The sequence below is a fragment of the Rhea pennata genome, chromosome 5, assembly GCF_028389875.1.
Source record: "Rhea pennata isolate bPtePen1 chromosome 5, bPtePen1.pri, whole genome shotgun sequence".
NCBI classification, from domain to species: Eukaryota; Metazoa; Chordata; class Aves; order Rheiformes; family Rheidae; genus Rhea; species Rhea pennata.
Window position 1 is genome coordinate 8715549 of NC_084667.1, and position 21864 is coordinate 8737412.

The 21864-nt window shown below is 33.1% G+C and overlaps 1 long non-coding RNA gene across 3 annotated transcripts in view; it reads right to left on the minus strand.

The window, feature by feature from the left end:
* The window catches only part of LOC134141632 (uncharacterized), a 50371-nt gene that overhangs the window by 5176 nt on the left and 23331 nt on the right, over positions 1-21864 (minus strand). Inside the window, exon 4 of one of the 3 annotated variants that reach the window (XR_009958681.1) lies at positions 3205-3409. The exons of 1 other annotated variant lie outside the window; for it this stretch is intronic. This is a non-coding gene — a long non-coding RNA (uncharacterized LOC134141632). Of the gene's footprint in view, positions 1-3204; positions 3410-19371; positions 19943-21864 lie in introns of those variants that run through there. One more of the 3 variants, XR_009958682.1, reaches the window with a different exon arrangement.

A 21864-nucleotide genomic window follows, 5' to 3' on the forward strand; every position in this document is an offset into this window, starting at 1 on the left:
ACACATATACATACATACATACACACACACACACACATATATACATATTATCTCCAAGCTGTGATCTACCTGCCAGCATTCTGTTTTAGTAAGTGGAAGAATTTCCACCGGGGGATTAATATCCTATGGACAATACTAATGGAATATATTAATATTGGCAATAATTGCCTGGTAGTGTTTGACTACTATGTTTGAAGATTAGTCTGGTGTATCTGCCTGCCTGTATTATGAATCTTTCTTGGATTCAAAATAATCTGAAAATGTAACCTAATACTAAAACAACTTTTACTTACTATTTCCAAGTTAAAAGAAATTGCACATCACTTCACAGTCAAGCATAGAGTTTGGTCTTGTATTTTATTTTGTCTGTTATTATATCTGTTTTGTCACTTTAAGGAAATATACCATTTGAAAAAAAAAACAGATCTTTGAGGTCTATACAAGATTTAAAGTTGGAAATGCTGCAGGATTTCAATACTATACTATTTCTTTAAGTTAATAATTATAGATGAAAAGTTCTACAGCATTATGTAAGAGTCTTCTTAACATTTGTGTAAATGATTTTTAATTACAGTTCAGCTTTTTTATCTTTTTGTATTAATGTTCTGAATTCAATAAAGAACAGGTCAAGTGTTATTTCAAAAGGAAATGTTTATAAAAAAACTCATTTAAAATAATCACTGTTCTGAAATATAGGCATTAAAATAATATTAAACACATCTGATAAACAATCAAGGACAACATAAAGGCAATTTTACCAGTTACTAAATCGTTATGATCAACTGTTAACTTCTTTATTAACAGATAATTGAGGAAACAAGTAATTAAACTTTAACTAATTTCTACTTTCTCTGAAAACTTTGAACAGATCACTTAATTCATGATAAAATAGAAGTCCACTGAAGTCACAGAAGTTAGGCAAATGCCAGGGTCAGAAAAGAAAGAATCAGTTCTTTTTGTATCCTCCCTTCCTTCAAGCCTCATCTACTTTTAAGTTCATATTCATGCTTTTTAATGCTATGTCAACATTCAAGTTTTTTTATGCATAAAATGTACATGAGAAAACTCCTAAATAATTATTTAAATGTGTCCAAAATATATACATCTTTTCAATGTTTTTTGGACATTATGACAATACATTATATTCATCAAGCTCCCCACCAAGTTGACAGACAAGTCTCATCAGACTACATTTTTGTTAAGAAAATCTGCTTTCACCTGTCAAATCTGAATATGATAGCAGTGCTATTTTTTTCCATTATTTAAAAACTTAAATATTTCAATGGATAGTTTGTAATCTCACAAAATCTATTTTGTCAGATGCAAAATAATTTCAAATAAAATTAGCCTTCAGATACTAATTTATCTCTAAAATAATTTATTACTTTCTTAAACAAAAACTGGTAGACAAACATATTACTCATCGCTTTCACAGGAAGTAGTACAGGAAAATGTGGTGACCTTCATATAAAAATTTAAATTTTATATTTTATTTCAGATTCCAAAATGAAGCTCTAGCATAACAGTAGTGTTTTTCTTCATAAACAGAAGTTATATCCAAACATCTAATTATGTACATACACAAAGCTACAATTATAAAGCTATCCAATAGTCCTGAATATATTATTCAAAAGATGCAATATCTTTACCTTCACAAAAGTCAAATAGAGAAAATAAAGCATCTTCTCCATTCTCATTTTCTTTTAATATGCTCATTAGTATTTAGTTAGTGTGCTGAGAAAAAATGAGGATTTCCCTTGAAGCTATTTGACATGTTACTATTTTTTTAACCCACTTTTCTTACACTGATTCTTCCCTTAAATCAGAAGGAGGAAAATCGGTGACTTGCATGTAAGGAAATTTTCTAGCAAATTTAAGGAAACTGTATTTGCTCCAGCTTTCATTCTCTTTTTTTTGCCGTATCTGAAATGCATCTGGACTACCAAGCAACGAAATTGTCTGAAATAGGCTCCTGATGAGATGACAGGTGGAAGTAAGCTCTGCCAAGCAACCATTAAACTGACCCAAGTGACAGGTTTTCGCAAACACACCAGCCTTTGTTTTTTAAAGCACGTACCTGAGACAAAAATGGACAGAGCATTTTTGCTAGAGCAATGTGGCCATAAGCAGTTATTAAGATCTGCAAAAGAATACTCTAGAAGTCCCTTAATAATGTCTTTCGAGATCTCCAAATTCAGCAAAATTTCTGCTATCTTCAGAAAAGTTGCACCAGTTATTCATTTTTTGGTTCAGGCTTCTGCTTTCATATAAAGGCAAATGAAGGAGTCTTGCCGGATAAGGCAGTACATAAGCACCAGATCTTTTATTTGCTTTGCTGATTATGTATATGTTTTGTATAAAGTTAAACTGTTCAAACAGCAGAACACGGAGACGTTGGTGAATACTCCGCTTTCTAGTTATTGGAAACTATTTTTGGAAAAGGATTCTGGGCAGGGATGAGAAAGATCTGAGAACAATTCTGTGGTTGTTCAACTTCCCATGGAATACCTGCACAAAAATATCTCTAATTAGTCAGTTGCAGTGTTTTCCTGGGAGGCGAGCTGAAATCCCCTGGTATGCAATGGTGCCTCCATGTCCCATGTTTTAGGTGAATGCTGTGGCATCATATATTCAGCCCCAGCTGCTAAAAGGAAAAGGGTAAACACTCCAGATAAAAATTACTCAGCAAATTCAAGCTAAGTTGACTGAGTAGTTTTAATGTTACCAGAAACACCTTTTTATCAATTTTCCACAAATCTACCATTCATCACAGTATTCCTGCCCAGATTTAATCTTCAGCACAACCAAGTTCTCAAGCCTGCACATATTTCTTACTGTCCTGACCTCCAGTAATCACATGAACAAGTGACAGTTACACATGATTGCAGCTGTAAGCTTTTATGCAGTTTATTCATAAATCCATTCAAATCTAGCTGTTATCATTAAACTCCTGTTTAATCACTCTGTGTCTTCATTCTAGCTGTTGTACAATATTGTGCCAGTAATTTTTAAATAGCGTTTAACGAGTTATCCTCTGAGTTCTATTGCAAACTTTTTTAGTGCAGCTAATAAGCTGTGTCAAGTGGTTAACGGCAGCTGTAGGTAAACATGCTCTGATTCTATTTATTTTATGTCTCAGATTGGAAAGCTAAATAAAAACATGTCATTATCCTCAGAAGGGAGTTTTATTCAGCAACTAGTCCATACTCACAAATGTGGGCTGAGCAAAATTCTGAGATAATTTCATTTTCTTCATATGTCATGCGGGACCCTCAGACCCTGTCCCTTGCTGTTCAGGGCTCTTCCTTGGGAGTAGCAGGCTGAAGTCTTCCGAATTTCCCGCTTCCAGTGTGGTAAATCCTCAGTGCATCATGGGGGAAGCAGTATTTTACGTGAGCACTGTGGGGTCCTAATTGTGATGACACCGTGAGTGAGATATGCCACAAGATAAACAGCAATAGCTTGTGCAACATTCAAAAACCCATCTTCCTGGCTGCTTCAACAGAGAAGCTGAGGACCAGCTGGGTAACAAGATTAATATAGTCCCTGATTTCCACAGCTGATCTTTTCAGAAGATTAGGAAGATTGTTAAGTTTGTCACAGAGTATTTTGACTTGGCCCAAAGGACAAAAATTAGAACTGATCTCAAAGCAGCAGCTTTGAGGCAACAAAAAGTTCACTTGATGGAATTTACTTTCAATTGAAAATATGTACAGTATACCCTATATAATAAGTAAATATAATAGCATATGTATGGTTGATCTTTTATGTGCTTTACATTTACTAATGAGGCAATCTGCTTTGCTCTCAAAGTTCAACAATATTAGCTTATATACCAAAAAAGTAGATGTATAAAAGTCACTTTACACAAGACAGTTTATTGAAACTATTGAAAAAGATACAGATATTAAGACCTAACATAAAACAACCTATGAGGGCACAGGAGACGGGGAATCACAGAAAAATTGCTAAATGCGAACAATTTATACCTAACACCAATTTCTGGTGATGTAATTTACAAAATATGGGGCCATAAAACCATTACCATTAAAAATTGTCCTCCACATTCCAGAGTAATTTTTGAGGAAATTACTGGAGATTGAGAGATATAGACAAGATAATTTATTTCTTCTAATCAATTATAAACCCTGATATTATTGTTTCCACAAAACTCTAAACTCATAAAAAGGAAGCGTTGTTAGAAATGGGCATCAAGACTGGATGGATTAGAAAATGTTAATTAAAAAATCAGAAAAGGGACCCTAGCTGAGTAAGCTAAACGAAATCAATACAAATTCAGTTTTCAACTAGCAATAGCCTAACATGGTTTGGGCTGAATATTTTATGAATTCAAATTAATTTATAAAATTAGTTGCCTTGTCTTGGGAAACTACTGTTAATTTGGAACAAAATTTGACTGTTATTGTCCTATAGGCTACTATAAATTCCATATTAAAAGATACGAAATAAAGTTTAAAAAATAGCAGCAACAATGGAATAAACAGGGTCATTATTTAATGAATGGGTAAGTTCATCCCATTTAAAGTTTGACTTTATCACCTGTGTATTATATAGCTGAAACATATATGGTGAATACACAAACATTACACTGTTCATTATTTTTTGCCTCCATTCTCTCTCTCTTTCTCTCTCTCTCTCTATATATGTATATATAGCATCATCACACTATAGCAATGATGTGTTAATGATGGTATTATCACTCGATAAAGTGGCACTTTTAATGAGACTTTGTGCTCTTTAATGTTGCCTGTAGAAATTTTTCAGTGAAAAGAATTTCTTACAGCAATTCAATACAACACAGCGGATTTTCCCAAGGTTTTCCTAATTAAAATATGACACCACATTTTTACCAATGTTTTCAACAGAAAGCTCTGTTAAAAAAAAAATCTTTTAATATAAAATAAATATTCTACAGTCATCATAAATTTCATAGTGATAGAAAAACTTGGTTCAGAGAATTAACAAAGACTTTCCTCTCTGAGTACTATTATGTTTGAACGGTAATCTTATACAGCTAGTGTTTTCTCAATGTCCTGGGGAGCCTGATCATTGTAAATTACCTGTGACATCTCATTAATCCTCTTTTTCCTCACAAACGCATAATTAATGGTAACACTGACAATAATACACAAATTAGCTAAGTGACGCTTTATGGTGTTGGTTTTGATTAACGTCAGGAACCCAAAAATGACATTAATGTAATGCAGATCCCAAAAGGCAACCCGCACTTTGACCCCAGACATACATTTTGTTTGCACCATCACAAAGATTAATCCTTCCCTAGATGAAGACAAGACAAAACTCTGGCCACTGGCATTGCGTGCTGGGCTGTCGCTGAAAAACAAACTGCCTCAATTGCATTTGTTTAAGAGGGAAATCTTAATGCATAGAAAACAACGGCTTAGTGTCATTTCCTATTGTCTTGTTAGGACAAAGATAAATGAGCTACTGTCATGATTTAGATCAACTGCTTTTCTGCATACTTCTATTATTTGCTTATTTATGGCCTAGAGTTTAATTAAAAGCATACCTAGACACAGAACTGCACAATGATGTTATTAAAAATGCTTTCTCACCTAGCACATGCTTATTTAGGGGATCAACTTGTACTTAAACTATCCACATGTGCTATACATAATGCTGATGTTACAGGTACGAGTAGGTAATACAAGAATAGTAAAACGAAGTAATGTCCTTTTCTTAGCCTGAACTAACAGGATAAAAAGTACAATTTATCCCAGCTAATGAAAAAGCCTGCTTGTTTTCAGAGTATATATTTATATATAAATATATTTGTATAACTGAAGGTATCCAGCTCAGAAAAGTTAAAAACACATTCTGCAATTTGAAAGCACTGTTTGCAACTACATCACCACCTTAGAACCTAAAGTTAACTATGATCATGTACTCATCTAATATTTTTGATTTCATAAATCCAACTTATGTTACACAACTAAATCACAAGGGAAGCCTTAACTGTTTTGTAAAGCACAGCAGTCCACTTTTTTTCCCCAAGAGTGAAAATCCTCTCTCAACTTCTCTCTCATCAAACTTTTTGCTGAAAAGCTTGTATACCATATTTTCTATACACAAAGAAATGAGTGATTGTTTCTGTAAGATCTAACATTTTTACATGCATTAGATATTATTATTCAAAGTACTGCAAGTAGACGTCCCTAAAAAGCGTTAAATGGTATTTGGATTTCCTATTGAAACAAAATAAAAGATTTTCTTCAATTAATGAGTTAGAATGTAGAGATATTAAAGAAAAACTAACTGATTAATACAGATAGATGAATAGGTGTGGATTTACCATGAACCTGAGAGAAGAAAGAAAAATTATAGACTATTACAAAACTGGGAAAGATTTTAAAACCAAACCCAGAAATTAGTGGTTAAAAACTGAATAACAGAAGCCATGTAGATAAAAGCTTCTGGGCACCTTTAATGTTTTGATTATAATAGACATATGTATATAGTTAAAAATACTCACATTGATTTTTACCTCTCGAATGTGGTATCAGCTGATCTTAACTTTGCTGACTTTACAATGAAATGGATATATAAAATAACTTGTTTAGCTTAGCCACATTATTTTTAAATTTATTTTTTGTTGGTGTGAATTTTAAAGCATTGTAAGCAAAACATATACTAAACTTTCCCTAACTCACAAGTACATTTGAAAGCACTGTGGAATTTAAGGGGCCAAAGGGATTCCCATAGAGGCCATATATTCACTCTAACTAACCAAGACATAAATCCAGATTACTGCAATAAATTATTTTTATTATTTGAACAGAGTAAGTACAGTATCACATTTGAAAGACATTTGAGTTTAATTCATATCTTAAAATTGACAAAGACAAACAATCACAGCTACACCAACTGAGACGTACTAATGTATACAGGACATACAAGTTAGACTTCGAAGCAGAGACAAATCTGTTCTTTATATCATCATAGTGGCATAAGGTCATTCAAAATGTAATTGTACTTCTTCATAAAACATAAAAAATTGTCTGGTTGGAGCTGCAAATTTTAAATGGCTTTCCCTGTATAGTAATCCTTTATCAGCTTGTATGACCTAATAGTTCTTTGTTTCATACACAATTTACTGGCAGGCTACAGTAACCATTTGCTACTTTTACTTTGCTGAATTAATATTCAGCCAGCTACAACAAAAACCTCCTAAATGTATGTCTGGAAAGAAACCAGCCTACATTTAACCCTTCCAAGTTATCTCAATTTCCTCTTCCCCACAGATATGATTAATATTACCCTATTAGCCTGACCATGTCATTTTATTCTTTCGATTCCATGCCAGCCTTGTAGAAAGCAATCTGTCTAGATATACGTATATAGAAATGATTTGTTTCAATGTTTAAGTGCTGCACATTGACTTTTAATGCTAAAAAATGGTTGTAGCAAACTCATTTTTAAAGCCTATAGAATTGTGTGCATAAGAAAAGAAGTTTGTCCATAAGGAAAAATATTTTTCTGACGGTTCACATAACACTTCAGTACTGTAACAGTTTCAAGAAATCTTACTCCAAAATATAATCAGAGCAATCTGTGTAAAATTCCTGTTTACAGTCATATCTCAGAGTTTAAGATCTACTCGAACTCTACAGCTGAGTGATATCTACAAGTAAGGAATTTCTTTATTACACAATTTTATACTAACCTGATTAATATAATAGGCCCAGAAGGCAAAAAATAGCAATGTTGGTTTAGGTTTCCTTTATAATTTAACATCATCAAAGGATTTCCATAAATACAAAGAGTGCATAAATTTGTTTAATATGGATTCAGTTTTATCTCCTCCACATTCTGCAGTTCATATAAATATTTGCAAAAAATAAACACAAAAGCTGCAAGCTTGTTAAAAAAACACATATACTCAAAGGGGCTCTTTTTCCCAGCTGAATTTAGAATATACATGTGTAAGTCTGCATTTTAACATTATATTTTCAGAAAAGATATTCAGGGTGGCGTACATCATCTTATTTAAACCTTTATACATGCCTTATTCACAGAAAAGCACAATATTCTACCTTTCAAGAGCTTAATCCTCATTTAACCTCAATACACAATTATTTGTTAGGGTGACGGAAGAGCATTAACATTTTACACATCAGCATTTACCTGTTGCTCTGTGAAATACCGTAGACTGACAACATGCTCAGTTACTTCAGCTACTTGTGAGCTGAGCAATTATTTACGTAAAATTCTCTACACGTTCATCTGCAGGTGTTTCAATTTGTTTTTTTAAATAAAAAAATAACGTCAAATCCAAACCACATGATGCACTCATGCATGTTCACCCCCAGCCCCAATTTTTGGAGGAGAGGTAACAGCCCTATTGAGACTGTACTTTATGAAGGATTTTAATGAGATTTCTGACTATATTTTTGTACCAGAATGTCAAATAAGCTTCAAAAGCAAATGTAAGCTGTAATGCTAGTGACACATACTAAAAATAACCCTATAAATCTGTTCATTCTGTTTAGATAGTCTCCTTCGTTGTAAAAAGTGAGACTGCTTAGCTTTATTAGATGTTTTGGAAAAAAATAATTCTGGGGGAAGTAGGCCAGTGATAGTGTTATATTTTTATAGTGATTTACTGAGAAGCCATCTATTTTCTAATCTTCCATAATATCTCAGCTGTAATTAGGCAAACTTATATTAAGTCTTTTGCAGGAAATTCTTTAGACAGCCATAAACATATAACCTCCCAATAAAAAAAAGACATTGATAATTTTATTATATAAACGAAGACTCTGAACAAGTTATGTTTGGCTAAAACAGAGCTACACAACATTTTGAAGAAAAATTCTCATTCCATTTTAGCCTGTTGAAGTATTTCCACTGTTTCCAATAACTAGCAGATATATCTTAAAATAATCCTGCTTACTGCAAGAAGAAGAAAGCTTACAGTTCTACGTTTCAATTTAAGAAATTACTATTTGAAAAGATCTCATTGAAGAAACAGTACCGAAAGCTGCACTACTTTATATGAACATGTACAAATAAAGGGGAACATTTATATTCTTTCTTATATGCCTAAATAATTTGAGAGCTTTTAAATCTCTTCTTTCCACATCTAAAAAATGATATTAAGCAGTATTATTAACATTGGTTACATTGGTTTATACGTGCATGTGCCAAAAGCAATTGTACTCTAAGGATTTGTTTGGGGATATCTTAATCAAACAGAGCTGCAATATAACTACAGAAGACAGACAAGGCTCAAAAACTAGCAGCAATTCTTTTTCTGTCTTTAACAAAATAAATTGTATACAACGTCATGCCATGTTCTTTCTTATTTTTAAACCAAGGCATACAGTATATAATGAACCATTCTAAGAAAATATGATTGTTGCAGGGTTTGTACCCTTGCTCCAGTTCAAGATAAAAGCGTGCAACAGTAGTATTAGGGTGATAGTTATTATATCCATAATACTCTAGTAGACAGTGCCAAGAAGTCATTAATGCAATATATATCTCTTTGATTCGTAAAATGCTGAGTTAATGGGCCAAATTTCACTAGACCTTGTACTTGCAGTGCTGTCATTTTTTATAGCTATCAATTTTAAGAGTATTATGGTAGAACTTAATATGTATTTCTTGTGCTGACCTCTATTTTGCTAATTGTACAGAAGCTTACACAGCTTAAAGGTATTCTTATTTGTTTAAATCTGAATATATGTATGTGTATTCATAGATGTATGTATATATACAAGATATATATAAATGATATAAATACCATTTTGTACCTTCATTCAGAATTTCACTGATTACTCTAAACAAATCTTCAATTACTTTATTCAGATCTTCCAAATGAGGAAAAGAACTTGTTATCACCTATGTCAAATATGACTCAACAGTATAAAACATGAAATAAACTACAGCACTGTGTTTATATATGTATAATTTCAGATAAAAATATACTAGCATTTAGCCTAAAATAAAATCTATGATCAAAATGGAACAACTAATCACCACTGAAACCCATATTCACAGGGACAGCTTTTGGTTGCATACAAGAAAAAAAGAAAAAAAAGAACATATTCAGATCAAAAATTAGATGAAATTGAGAGAATGTGTGAGTAGTCCTGAATGTGAGGGAAGGAGATATATACATATGCACCTATAATAAAGAATAAGCAACCATGCCTTGAAGAAATTAAAAGCAATCAAATAAGCGTATCTATATATAAAAATATAGAAAACTTTAAAAGTTCATTTTCAATAACTATCAGTTGAGATAGCTACTAATATGTTACATCTCTGTAACATTAATATTTGATGTAAAAGTGACACGGCGGGGTATAGTAAATTTGCTTACAGTCTAATGGAAATGCAGTGTGAGTTTAAAGGGAAAAAAATAAAAGCAATAGCTGGAACGCATACTTTAAGACTACTGACAATAATTCTCTAACCTGTCACAAATTACATTTTAGCTTCTGTAGGGTATGTATAAGCTCGTCACAACTAATAACATTTTTCTTTCATCAGGTTTGTGTTAACATTTTGAAAATCTGAAATGTTTACTGTAATGAAGTAATGCATTATATAGATAGCATATGGTTGCTGGTTTTGTTTATATCATTTAAAAATATCTGAAAGGACCGCTCGGGCTAAAGAGCAATGTTATTGCTTCCACAGTCAGTTGATGGGTTGTTTAATAGTATTTTAAATGTTTGTTAATGATAGTCTCAAGGAAACAGAAAAGCACAGAAGCAATGTAGAATGGCAATATCACAATAGTTATAAAGATTAAAATGCCACTAGGGGACAGTAGAAAGTCACAAAATGAGGTTCTGTTGAAGAAACCAGAACAAAAGGCCTTTCTTTGTCAAAAAAAGAAATCAGAAATATGCATTTCTAAATCAAAATCATTTTGCAAGTGAGGGTTTTGAAATGCCGCACTGAATAGCAGGGTGGAACCAGGGAGACACTTGCATGAGTCTATTTTTAGGTCTTTTATATTTATACCTATGTTTTTCTTTTTATTAAGAATAAATTCAAGTGAGAACTAATTTATTTTCAGCCCTTATACAGTATTGTGAAGTTAAAATCCAAAAAGTATTCATCATAGCACATTACCACAAACATACAATAATAAAATCGACCTTTGTTAACACTGGTAGTTTACCTGGCAAGAAAATGAATAGATAATGCACGATACTGTGATATTTATTAAGCAATGCAAATAAATGTCTAGCATTCAAGGCCTAACATACTTTAGAAAATGGGTAGGAAAGACCTGCTTTATTATGACCCACAACCAATGTATAGCAGAGTCCTTTCTGACAACACAGAGATTGCACTCAGCCCACAGCAGGGCACGTTCTTCAGAAACTCAACTATGGATTAGATTCCAGTATTCATATCCTGAACCCCAGTGAAATAAAACAAAGTATAGTACTATGTTATCTGGAAAATGCTATCAAATCCTGTAGTTATCGATTATAACATACATTATTTTTCTTCATTCAGATGATCAGTCATGGACTCCAAATAAAGGCTTACAGACTAGCAAGCTTGGTCCAGGCATGTGTAATTACATAACTTCCACAGGGCTTATCTAACACTCAAGGCTAATGTAATGAGAGGAATCTGTCTGGTTGATGAGTAGCAGAGATAAATATGTATTTCAGAAGTATTTACCAATTTTTCCATTTCCAAAGAATGCTTTTCAGCCTACGAATTATCTATGTTCTAGGTATTGGGAGCATCTAATTCTTAGCCATGCACATGATAGCTAAAAACACACAAAGAGGTTGCAACTGCTGAAAGATTATTCTAGTTCTGAAGTGCTAAGGTGCAGGTTCAAAACAGCAATGAGATGGTCTCCTCACAGCCTGATAATCGCAGTCATCTCATAGCAATGCCACGATCTTGAGTATATAACAGGCCTTCAACAATAATACAATTAAGCATTTGAGTGAAAATAGTAAGTCTAACAAGTGTTGTTCCATAATAAGCCTCCAGATTATTTTCAAGTGGAAAACTAACCAATAAACCTCTGCGTGTGCATATAACAGAGAGCAGTGAAGTCTAATGAAGCAATGTAAGTGGAAGAATATGCATGGAACAGGCAGGCAAATATCCAAATTGTGTATGCTTTAAAAGAGAACCTTTGTGACACTGCCCAGAAGGAAAAAAAAGGGGGGAAAGAAAGGACAGAGAAAAGGATAGAGAAAAGCAGAGACAGAGAGAGAGAGAGATTTCTCTCCTACAGGAATATACCAGAAGCACATTACTTACTCTGCTTTAGTAACACAATTTCAAAGGTCAAGCAGCTCTATAGATAAACATACCTATTCTGCATCTATAATCATTTTTATCGGTCACCATAGAAGACAAAATATTTAATACAATAAAATTCATAAACCAACAGTATATGCAATGCACTGTTTAGAACTGATCTCAGACAGTACTGTAATATTTTTTAATCACTGGTGTTGCATTTCAATAACCGGTATAATTTCAATAACTGGTATAACAAAGTGTCTGTCAAGATAAGTATGCATATCACAACTAACAAAGAAAAACAATATACTATCTTAAATTGTGATACTTCAAAAAGAGAAAGGTTTAATGTCAGATTTGATGTTTTTCTCTTGATGGTTTTACAATTGTTCTACATTACCTGTGAGGCAGATGGTTTGAAACTACGCAGTGCTGGAAGCAAAGGCTTACATGCCTGTATTAGAGGGTCTTACCTTTTCAGTCATTATTATGTCCCTGGAAACCTAGCTAGGATGTTTACTCTCAGGAAAAACGTACTTGGAGGTCAAAAGGACTTCTAGGAAAGGACCCAGGCAAAACACTTCAGCCAGCAGTGAACTTCTTCAAGCACTTCCTTAAATCCTATGAACTTTGGTAGGACACTGACATATTCTTAAGTGCTTTGCTGAACAGCATGTACTTATGATGTATTTTAAACTGTAATTAAGCAGGTAATTAACATCAAAGCACTTTACTAAATTAAAATTCAAATCCTAAAAGGTATAAATGTATTCAAAAGCAGCTGACATCATTGATACTAGTCACTGTTCCTGTAAATAGGATAAAAGCGTAAAACTGCAAGTCAATGAAGAACAAGCTATTGTAAAATTCTAAGTTTTGTGTAGAAGTTCTTAGAATTTTAGGGGCAGTTGACATAAGTGATACCTTCTTAGCAGTACAAAGGGTCACAGTGCTAGCTCTACTGCTCAATAAAGGAGTAAAATCACTAATTGAGTGTTAGTAAACATTTTCATAGTTGGTTTATTAAAATAAACAGGCAACTTTGTTGCCTCCTCTCTACTTCCCCACCTCAAGATTCTCAAAATAACTGCTCTTTTTACCTTCGGTGTCATGTGGCTCTCTGATGTGATATCTTTCCTTGTTCTTCATCTCCTGTTTTTCTTTGCTTGCATAATCACAGAAAAACAGATAACATTGTGATGATTTGTGACTTGATGGCATTCTCCAACAGGTCAAATAGGGAAGTTTCCCTAAGTCAGGATCCACATTTGTAACAACTTAGATTCCAGTGCTTTAACGCGTTGGATTGCAAGATTATTCTTTCTATAGGATTACTCCTTAACACATTCATTAAACTACAGGCTGTGGTTGTTTTTACTGAGCTCTGAAAATCTGATATAGTTCAGGAAAAATCAGTCTATTCCTGTACAGGGCACTTTGAGTGAGATGCTGTGGTCATCATTATTAAATGAAAAAAACAAACACCATTATCAGAAAGCCATGGTTTGCAAAAATATTTTGAGAAGTGTGGCAATATCAGATGTTACATACAGATTAACATTCAGTGTGCTGTAACATATTACAGAACCTAGAATACCTAGAATACATTTTTTATTCATGCTAGTCTGTTATTTCAAGGAAGATGACTTTTTGGGAGAATAACTCTTCTCTGTACTAATATAGAATACAAATTTAAACACACTAAAACTAAAATCTACTGATCTCCCATTTAATTCTAGGTACACTGAAAACAATGGATGCTTCTGATACAGCACCTGATTGATATTTCCAGGGTGTGAAAACCTCCACCATGAGATTAGGCTGATATTGCATATTCAAACACATACAATGATATATTTGTCATTGCTATTGACCTTTATCTCTCCAGCTTCCTGACAACCTTCTACAGTTATTGACATTACAAATACCAGCGACAACGTGCAGGGCAAAGTATAACCTTTCATTTACCTTCATGTCCCTCAAATGACTCACATAGGTAGTTTCAACAAAAGCTGCAAACAATGATACTGTTGATTTTTTTTTTCTTAACTTGCTAAAATGTTTTCCATTTTCCTCTTGTTCTCTGAAAATCATGCCAATAACTCACTACAAAGGAAACAATTTCAAATGAATACAGGTAATTAGAAGTGTCAAGAAATCAGCAGAGTAGGGTGTCTGCCATCATTTCTGTGGAAAGAATGCCAGATTCCCTTTCAAAAAGGTCTTTGTCATTTTTTAATAGAAGGTAATTAATGTAGACTACAGTAAAGTGTACAGGATCCCAGTCACTTGTCTTTCTTTCCTTAGAAATGGGACCATAAAGATGTTTTGATTTCTAGAAACAATCTTCTGAGGTTATTTAAAAATGACTTTTAATTACAAGTATAGTCTTTTTAGTCTTTTCATTATTCTAAAAGCAAGAAGAGGAAGAATTTAGAAAGGGCACATTTATTAGGGTGACAAAAGAAAGTTTTATTTTAAAAAGTCCAAAGCTCAGCAGTCTATTTCAAAAGTGACACAGGACGATTTGACATAACTGATAATATCCACTGAGAACACTAAACACAGATGCTGAACATTGAAATCTTTCCATTGGTAGCACAAAATCCAAAAATCAAGAACACAGAAAGGTGAAATGGTAATGCTTCCTCAATGAAAATTGCAAATACTGTTTGCAGAATGGTATATTTTAGTGGTAGCTGAAATAATTGTATTGCTATTTTGATAATCATATCTCTGACAGAAAAATAAAAAAAATTTCTTAGACCTGTACAAAATTCAAGATTTGAAAGGAAAATCTTTCATTTTATAGAAAACCCTATTTAATTTTTCTGAAAGCTAGAAAATACTGTATTTTTAAAGAAAACATTTACAAAGAATCGGGAAGACGAATTATATAAAGTCACTAGCGCACTACGATCAGTAACTTTCCTTCAAGAGGAATTAATGACTGAGGACAAAGCAAAACCACCATCCCTAATTAAAAAAAAAAAAAAAAAAATCTTTCTTCTCCCCGTAAGCTATGAATTGTATCTTGAAACGTGAGAAGTACCCTTATCTCAGTATGCGTAACTACAGATGTTCTTTGTGGTCATAAAATAATCCAGAACTTTTCTGATTATAACTACAATATTTCTCCTATTTCCCTTAGTATTTCCTATGACATAAGTCTGTTCATCCTTGATGGCATAGAAAATTGACCACTGAGTTAAAAGATGTGAATGTTTATTTTTTTCTGTTTCATTATGATGGACAGTCAGAGAGCCTCAGAATTATATTTGTACTGAAACAATGATAACAATACATTGAAACTTCAAATTAAAAATTAAATTTTAAATGAAAGGCCAAGTTTGCTGACTTTGGATAAGCACCATGAACAAAGCTATCAAACCTTTTTTGATAATGGAAAGAACATTTCAAAAATATGGAAAATTGATAACAAAGCACAATGTATATAAGAATATCACAAATTTTTACACTGCATTTCCATCTCTATGTTCAGTAATAGAAGAAAATTATAACAACATTTACCAACACTATTCATTTTTGTTACAATGAGGTTATTATTTTGGATTTTAAGGCAATATAGACTTCTAAAAGTAAGAAGTTGACAAGCTTCTGATTTATGTAAATCAAGCCAAATATATTGTCCACAGGTCACTGCTAACTGGAATTAAAAAATAATAATAAACAACCCCCTACTTCAAGCTTCTAAAAATAGCTGATAGACCTTAGGGCAGAAATTCCTGAGGTTTTCTATTCATGACTTTTCTTCTGGATCTGCAATCTGGGAACACTTCCTTTAGGCTCAGTCTGCTGTGTGCTGAAATCAATAGAAAGACTTTCACAAATTCCAGTGGCCATTATAGTATTTTCTCCTGCTACAAAATCCAGAAAAGATGCTACAAGAAACCATAAATATTCTTTTGCCTGCTCTACAGCTCTGAGGAATGACAGCTGGAAAACCCAAACATTTCTAACTCTCTTGAAGAGTGTAAAAGGTTGGAAAGACTAGACCCATACATGTATTTTAACATTAAGTTCAAAACTTTCATCTTGAGACAAATCTGTCAATGCAACAACAGAGCAATGTTTCAAATCAGTGCACTGTGGAGGACTGTACTTGAGTGTTAAAATTTATTGAGCCAAATAATGCTAGCTGTTGAGGCAATACAGTTCTGTGTTTATATACAGGAAGAGGTTTTTATCTAGGAAGCCATGAAATTGAGAAGCATATTCAAAGAATATTTCTGAAAAAATGTAATTACCGTCTTCCTGTTTTATTTCTTAAATAGGCAAAAATGGGGAGGCAGTTTATTACCGGGGTAAAAACTATAGCATGGTAAAATGTAATAGAAGATATAGCTAGAAACAACTTACTATCCATTGCAGTGATAACACATACCTTCTTAAAAGATCAAAGTAGGCAGGTAGCCAGAGCAAGTTCTCTATTATACTTGTAGCTTTGCAATGAGCCATTGACTCATAAAGTAACCCTACCAGAGCATAGCTTTCAAAGATATTCACTAAAGTCAATCAGTAATGGTCCTGTGAAGAAATTTAAAACACTCCTCTAGCACTCAGAAGACCAGGCGCAAGCTTGGGTTACTGTTTCACAATATCCTCAATGTGTTATCTAACACTAAGTAATTGCCTATTCTGAGCAATGGCCTCAATCTCTCAGTGGCTGAACTATCCCACTGTGTGTAAGACAGGAGCTCTCCAACTGTAATACATTTATTAGCAGTACTAGGAAGATATTTCAAATTGCACATAGCTGGACACAGAGCTGGAAGCTACTGCTTCAGGGAATGGAAATCATTGCTGGCAATATAACAAGTAACAGTAGTATCTAGCAAGAAATTCAGAGCTGGGCTTCTGACACCTCAGGTGCATAGCTCACAACTGGACTCTACAATCTATCTACTGGACTAATTAACACTCCTTAAAAAGAAGTAGGCGAAAGCTACCATCACTTATGTCGCTAGCTGAGCACTTCAGCTTCCCACACCTGGTAGGTGGGAGACACGGATTCAAGTCCCAGATTTAAACACAGCAAGGAAACACAAAAATCTGGCCAACAGACAACTAGCTATTCAAGTGCCTTTATCAGTTTGATACAAAAGTCTGCCCAGGATGTATAAAACATATACTAAAATTATATTAAAGTGCACAGATTTGAGCAAAAAGTTCCCATTGGATTCTACTTCCATCCCAATGGAAGTTTCACAAAAACACATTTAGGCGAGGAAAAAAAAGCCAGAACTAGCTCTATTCTTATTTTTTCTACTCATCTCTGAGTATAACAAAAAGCATAACTGGAGCTGAGCTAAAATTTATACAAAGAGACAACAGACTCTGCATCTTTTGACATTTACTTGTATTCTTGCCCCTTCCTTAGGTATAAAACAATGCAGATATGTTTAATTGAATGGGAATATTTTCATATGGGAAAAATAATTCCATTTATAAAATAAATATATATGATGAGTAAAGCATTATGCAATTAGGACAAAATGCATGGATTTTGCTTTTTATTATCTTGCTAACCTAAACATTTGAAATAAATATCATACAAATATTATACATAGTATATACAATTTATATAATTAATATAAGATCATATATTTAAAATAATATATTAGTATTTACACTTCCAGTAGATTACCATTTTTTTTTCCAATTGTCTTCATGAATTACTTGTAAAGATACCAGTGAGTTTGTCTTGCCATCTACTAGGCTAGACAAAGAAGCATGACAGTATTTGAATTGTCTATGTTCAGCATGCAACAATTATAGTACTAAACCATGTCAACAGAAAGGAAAAGATCTGTATTTTATGATAGATCTTTGAAAAGTAAACACAGTGAACATTTAACTATGATGATTTCCCTGCTGAGGTAATTTAAAGAGCCTCATTCGCATGCAAAAATGAAACAGTGAGTTTTGTAGTGATAAATGTGTTTCTTCCACCAATTTCTCCACTTTTTCATGAAATCTATATCAACATTTTGCAGCAAGAGAATATTAAAACAACATCAATGTTTTGAACCCGTGTGTTGTAAAAATGTAGTTGGTCACAAAGACATATGCGAGTGTTCTTGGAACTGTTCACACTCAGGTGTCCCTTTGGGACCATTACTTCTTGAATGATGACAAATAAATGAAATAGGAACTGTTTTAAATGAGTATTGGAAGTTGTCTTAGAACTTTTGCTGACTGCCTTTCTAAATGAAGTACAGCTTTCCTACAGCATTGTTTAGCACACTAGTAATCTGCGTCTTGTGTGTATGCGACATGCACGTGCATGTCAACATCTGTATACCTTGTTCAAAGAACAAAAATTCCAGTAACAACAAAGGCAAATACAGCTTTGTACCATTTATTCAATAGTACCATTAGTTCATCAGTACCACGTACTCAGTACAGCTTAGGACCATTTGCTCAAGGTGCAGGGGTACTTGAAATACTAACACATTTAAAAATACCCTGAAACCTATCACATTTCCATTCTTATCAAGCCAATTTTCTAAAGGAAAGAGAAATAATAGAAAGAAATCCTTGCAGTGGCCAACAAAGTTCTATAGATCTTGCCTGTTTTGATCAAAGTGCAGTGACTCAATCACTTTGACCTCTTCAGTGAGGACATCTCCTTCTGATATGGAAGTTAAATTATGTAGATTTAGTTAATAAAGAAAAAACACCTAACACACAATTAAGTAAAGTCCTAAAATGAATTTTGAAAAAGAATTAATTAAATAGTGCTACCAATTTGAGCATGGAGATACAAGATCAAACTAATGCAAGGTGAATACAAAATTATTTACATCAAAACAATCTCCCTGCTTACATCAGTAGCAAAATTGGCCCCTGCTACAATGCTGCAATTACAACTAATATCAATCATTAACTTGTTAATTCTAGGACACACAGGTAAGAGGTGCTACCACTTAACACCATAAAGAAACTTTAATCTTCCTAGCTATTCCATTTGCTTCAAATTCAGTAAGTTGCAAGAACCATTTGCAATAGCTTTCACATCAAGCAATCTCTTCAAAGCCACTGAAGTGTAAATGCCTTGGAAGAGATACAAGATCTTTAACAACATAAAACTAGAGATATGAGCACTGCAAACAGCAGCAGAACAAGAATTAACAGTAAACTAAACTCAAAATTCAGCTCTAGTTTGGCCTCATAACTGAATTCTAAACTTATCCACATCCAAATACAATTATGTTGATTGTAAATACACAGATCAGATATATTTCTCTCTATTTTCCCCCTTACTCTCAAAAAATAGTGTGTTTAATGGAAATATAGACAGTAAATACTAACAGTACAAGAAAAGGTCCAAGTAGAGAGAAGGAGAGACTGAGATGCAGCAAACCAAAGGCCAAGGTTTTCATTAGGAACAAAGACAACACAAAATAATTTTGGGAAATGTCATAATTCTTCCAGAAATTTATAGGTTATAACAGTCTCGAGTCTCAGAGGGATGAAGCTCTCCATACTGTATGCAAACAAAAAGTAGGCTAGTAATTTGAAGAGTAGAAAATGGAGAATCTGTCTTCTACAGAATTCACTGGTTCTGGACAGCAGCACCATGCCTTAACATTTCTGCAATCTTCACACTGGACACAGAACCTTTCTCTAAATTCTTTCACTGTAATTGCCAAATAACAAATTTTGGATAATATAACTTTGTGACTTAAAAGTGTATGCACCTCTTAATACTTGTTGCATTAACATAGCAATTACTATGCAGCGTATTAGATGTGACTCATTTTAATGCTATATCAATATGCTTGACCTCATAATAAATATTACAGTCCCTGGTCTTTAAATGTTGAATAGTGGTGCTTCGGTCAATGGCATAATAACAGCAGTCAACTACTTTCATGAATTGTTAATTAATTACTTCTGTTACTTTGCATGTTACACCAGTAATCAAAGAATTACAATAACTTTTTTCACAAGAGGGAAAAATAACATGTAGCTCATTGAGCCACAGCAAGGAGCAGAAAGAAGTAACCAACATTACTTGAATTGCATGGATGTTAATAGAAGCATTCTTAGATATTACTTAATATTTGATTAAACATACTACTTTGATTTATCTTGCAAAAGAGATATTTTGGCTAAAGGTACAATGCTAAGAATGTTTTGGAGTGTGGTAAGAAAGCTGTAGAGCTGACAAAAAATAAGCAAGGTTTAAGTTCTTTCTCTTTAGGCCTCTTCAATCTGAAGAAAGTTCTCTACAATCGTTAGCCTTCTGTGCATATACAGCAATACCTCCAAAACATATAGCAATACCTCCAAAACTTATATAAGATCATATTTAAAAGTATGTAGTCTGAAGTGTAGTAGTGCTTGTTGACACTGAAGGTTATATGATACCTAATTATAACTATTAAATAAAGAGCAAAAAATTAGAGGCTGTGCTCCTGTCTAAACCAGGCCTCATTCTCTACTTCACTGTATAAAAAGCTGTGTAATTCTCCAAGTTCATCGAAGTTCTGCTGGACTGAAACTGTTATTATAAAATGAAGAATCAGAACCATTAATGTCATTGTACTTCTTAAAAGGAAAGGATACCAAAGAAAATTAGTTATGATTTAAATACTCAGAACTTTTTATTTAGTCATCTTAAGGAAACAATGCTAAGAATGTGTTGCTATTCCCTCTTTGTGAGTCAGGAAACACTGAAATTAAGCCTGGCCAGGCAGCATTAACTGTGCAGTCATATATTTCCATTTATTTCATCCTACCATCCTAACGTGCTTTTTTCATTACTAAAATCCACAGTAGAACATAAGATATTCTAAATGCATAGCATTTTGTATTCTTTGAAATTGTTATAAGCAAATTTATTTTAATGCTATCATACCCCTCTACTTTATTACTAACAGACTAAGACTAGTAATACTTTTTTCCTCAAAGGTATAATTATTAAAATGTTTAATCAAAAGTCACCATTACTTTTATATTGTTTAGATGCAATTCAGAAGCAAGACAGTTAATTAGCAACAGCTTAGCTTCAAATTTAGATGGCCTAACTACATGCCTGAAAATTTTCATTGTTAGTATTTGTTGTTATACTTCTCATATAAAACACCATTAAAAAATTTTGCTACTTTCACATTTCAGTGGAATGTACTCATCTGCCTCATACCATTATCACAAGAAACAAGCTTCCATGAACACCTAGTATTTCAACAAAGTAAGTAGACATCAGCAGAGCTATTCAGTAGGGCTTAATATTTACAGAATTAGAATTTTACAGTATTAAAAGTATGATTATAATATGGTATTGTATGCAATGATACAAACAAAGATTTTATCATTGTCAAGGGTATCTATACACTTTGTTTTTTAAATTCCTTTCTTATTAGATAACCATGCAATTTAAAAATACACATAGTAGTTTTAATTAAATATATATTTTAGAATTATGAAAGAGTAGCTAATAGGATGTGTACAACATGAAACTATTTGGTTAAACAACTTCTGAATGCCCTATCTCATTCCTCCTCAGTCTTGCTTAAGTGCAATCTTCCTGTGATGAAAAATTTTAATTAAAAGATC